Source organism: Pan troglodytes, chromosome 1 (genome assembly GCF_028858775.2).
Source record: "Pan troglodytes isolate AG18354 chromosome 1, NHGRI_mPanTro3-v2.0_pri, whole genome shotgun sequence".
Lineage (NCBI taxonomy): Eukaryota > Metazoa > Chordata > Mammalia > Primates > Hominidae > Pan > Pan troglodytes.
In genome coordinates, this window is record NC_072398.2 from 42,918,481 (window position 1) to 42,922,549 (window position 4,069).

Sequence of the window (4,069 nt, forward strand, 5' to 3'; positions counted from 1 at the left end):
CAACCTCCAACTCCAGGGTTCAAACGATTCTCCTGCCTCAGCCTCTGAATAGCTGGGATTACAGGCGTGCACCACTATGCCTGGCTAATTTTTGTATTTTTAGTAGAGACGGGGTTTCGCCATGTTGATCAGGTCGGTCTCGAACTCCGGCCTCAGGTGATCCACCCACCTCGGCCTCCCAAAGTTCTGGGATTACAGGTGTGAGCCACTGTGCTCAGCCAAAAATTTTTTTAAATTGTGTATATTTGAGGTTTACAGCACAATGTTATGGGATACATATAAATAGTAATATGGTTACAGTTATGAAGCAGATTAATGTTTCTATCATCTCAAATAGTTACTTTTTTGTGACAAGGGCAGCTAAAATCTACTTATTTAACACAAATTCCCAATATGGTACGGTTTTTTTAACTTTATTCTTCATGTTGGACCTTAGATGTGGAGACTTTTCATATTTCGTATCCTTTGACTTACAGTGCCTCATTTCCTCTCCCCACCACCCAATCATGGTAACTACTGTTTCATTCTCTCTGTGTATTTGAGCTCTTTTTAAAATGCCATGTATAAGTGAGGTCATGCAATGTTTTTCTCTCTGTATCTGGGTTATTTCACTTAGCCTAATGTCCTCCAAGTCCACCCATGTTGTGGCAAATGACAGGGTCTCCTTTTCTTAAGACTGCATAATATTCCATTGTATGGGGGGAGCTTCAAAAGGTTCATGGAAAAATGGAATTAAAAGATAAAAATTGAAAATATAAACTATTTCTCAACATAATCTCCATCAAGTTCACGATGCTTTTGAAAGCAATGATACCAGCCATTTAGTCCATCTCTGAAGAACTGAGGGTCTTGGGAATTTAACCACATCAATGCAGTCCTTTTTACATTATTAACTGAAGAAAAATGGGTGTACCTTATAGGGTTTTTTTAAGAATAGGAAACCAAAAAATGTCAGAAGAAGCCAAATCAGGACTGTAAGGTGGATGCCTAATGATTTCCCAATGAAACTCTAAAAAGATTATCCTTGTTTGATGAGAGAAATGAGCAGGGACATTGCCATGGTGGAGAAGGACTCTCTGGTGAAGCTTTCCCAGGGAATTTTCTGCTAAAGCTTTGGCTAACTTTCTCAAAACACTCTCATAATATGCAGATGTTACTGTTCTTTGGCCCTTCAGAATGCCAACAAGCAAAATGCCTTGAGCATCCCACAAAACTGTTGTCATGACCTTTTCTTTTGACCAATCCACTTTTGCTTTGACTCGACCATTTCCACCTCTTGGTGGCCATTGCTTTGGGCTTTGTCTTCAAGATCGTACCTGTAAAGCCATGTTTCATCTCCCATTACAATTGTTTTGCTTTAGGAGCTTGATGTCACTTCTTTAAAATTTGGATTGAAAGCTCTGCTCTTGCCTGCAGCTGATCTGGGTGCAACGGTTTTGGCACCCATTGAGTGGAAAGTTTATTCAACTTGAATTTTTCAGTCAGATTTACGTAAGTGGAACCAGCTGAGATGTCTCTGGTGTTGGCTATTGTTTTTGCTGTTACTCATCAATTCTCTTCAATTAGGGCATGAACAAGATTAATTTTTTCCTTGAAAATTGATGTGGATGGTCTGCCACTATGGGCTTCATCTTCAACATTGCCTCATCTGTTTTTAAAACAAGTTATCCATTTGTAAACTGCTGATTTCTTTGGGGATTGTTTCCATAAACTTTTTGTAAAGAATCAGTGATTTGATCATTCTTTCACACCAGCTTCACCATACATTTGATGCTTGTTCTTGCTTCAATTTTAGCAGAATTCATGTTGCTCCGACAGGGGACTCTTTTCAAACTGATGTGTTGTCCTTAGTGTCTCTAACTAGATCCTGACCAGACATGTTATAAACAAGTTAGTACTAGTTTATTTTGTTGCGAACAATTTTGAAATCCATACATAGTGTTTTTTTTGTTGTTGTTTTGTTTTGTTTTGTTTTGTTTTTTGAGACGGAGTCTTGCTCTGTCGCCCAGGCTGGAGTGCAGTGGCGCGAACTCGGCTCACTGCAAGCTCCGCCTTCCGGGTTCACGCCATTCTCCTGCCTCAGCCTCCGGAGTAGCTGGGACTACAGGCACTCGCCATCACGCCCGGCTAATTTTTTTTGTATTTTTTAGTAGAGACATTGTTACACCGTGTTAGCCAGGATAGTCTCGATCTCCTGACCTCATGATCCGCCCGCCTCGGCCTCCCAAAGTGCTGAGATTACAGGCCTGAGCCACCGCGCCCGGCCACATAGTTTTTTTTTTTTATAATACAGACTTTCCATGAACTTTTTGAAAATACCTTCTATGTACACCACAAAACCCATTTTCTTTATCCATCCTAAATGTCAATGGGCACTTAGTTTGTTTCCTTGTCTTGGCTATTGTGAATAACATAACAATGAACAGGGGAGTGCAGACATGTTTACAAGGTGATGATTTCATCTCCTTTGGGCATATACTCAGGAGAGGGATTGCTGCATCATATGGTAGTTCCATTTTTAATTTCTTTAGGAACCTCCATACTGTTTCCTATAATGACTGTACCAATCTACATTCCCACTAACAGTGTACTGTGGACATGAAACCATAAAACTCCTAGAAGAGAACACAGGGGAAAAACCTCTCGATATTTGCCTTGACAATGATTGTTTTTTGAAACGGAGTCTCTCGTTCTGTCACCCAGGCTGGAGTGCAGTGGCGCAATCTTGGTTCACTGCAACTTCTGCCTCCTGGGTTCAAGCAATTCTCCTGCCTCAGCCTCCCGAGTAGCTGGGACTACAGGCATGTGCCACCACGCCTGGCTAATTTTTGTATTTTTAGTAGAGATAGGGTTTCACCATGTTGGCCAGGCTGGTCTCGAACTATTGACCTCAAATGATCCACCCGCCTTGACCTCCCAAAGTGCTGAGATTACAGGTGTGAGCTACTGCGCCCGGCCTGATTTTTCTTTTTCTTAATATCACATCAGAAGCTCAGGCTACAAAAACAAAAATAAATAAGGGACTACATCAAACTAAAAAATTCTGCACAGGAGAGGAAACAATCAACAAACTTGAAAAGCAACCTATGGACTAGGAAAATATAATTGCAAACCACATATCTGATAAGGAATTAATATCCAAAATATATAAGGAACTCTTACAACTCAATAGCAGAAGAACAAATAACCCAATTTTAAAAATGGGCAAAGGGCTTTTCTGCCTCCACTGCCACCATGGCGCCCGTGAAAAAGCTTGTGGTGAAAGGGGGCAAAAAAGAAGCAGGTTCTGAAGTTCACTCTTGATTGCATCCACCCCATAGAAGATGGAATCATGGATGCCGCCATTCTACCAATTTTGAGCAGTTTTTGCAAGAGAGGATCAAAGTGAACGGAAAAGCTGTGAATCTTGGAGGAGTGGTGACCATCGAAAGGAGCAAGAGCAAGCTCACCGTAACACCGGAAGTGCCTTTTTCCAGAAGGTATTTGAAATATCTCACCAAAAAATATTTGAAGAACAATAATCTATGTGATTGGTTGTGCGTAGTTGCTAACAGTAAAGAGAGTTATGAATTATGTTATTTCCAAATTAACCAGGACAAAGAAGAAGAGAAAGATGAGGATTAAATTTTATTTATCTGGAATATTTTGAATGAATTCTTGAATAAAACTTGGGAACCAAAAAGAATGGGCAAAGGATCTGAGCAGACATTTCTCCAAAGAAATGGGTCACACCAGCTCATTGCTGCAGCAGTGGTGGAGTAAAAAAGGTAGGTAAGGAATGTGAGCAGTATGTGGGAGGTGTCTCATGTACTTTACTAGGGAGCTTGAAGTCTTCCCTGAAGGTAATAAAAATCCAACAACGCAATAAAATTTATTTTTCAAGTTCACCCTGGCAGCACTATGGAGAAAAATTTAGAAAATATTAAGATGAGAGCTAGGGTCTGTAGATTAGCTTTTAAGGGTTGTCTGTTATATGTAAAATTTTGTGCTTGTGTGACCATGTGATTCTTCTGTGGAGAGTTTCAGAGTTATTGTTGGATTCTCAAAGGGCTCCATGGCCCAAATAGAG

At 40.4% G+C, this 4,069-nt stretch overlaps 1 pseudogene; it reads left to right on the forward strand.

Moving 5' to 3' along the window:
• The first annotated feature begins 398 nt into the window (after nt 1-398).
• Nucleotides 399-3,685, forward strand: LOC107974218 (large ribosomal subunit protein eL22-like; annotated as a pseudogene).
• The last annotated feature ends 384 nt before the right edge of the window (nt 3,686-4,069 follow it).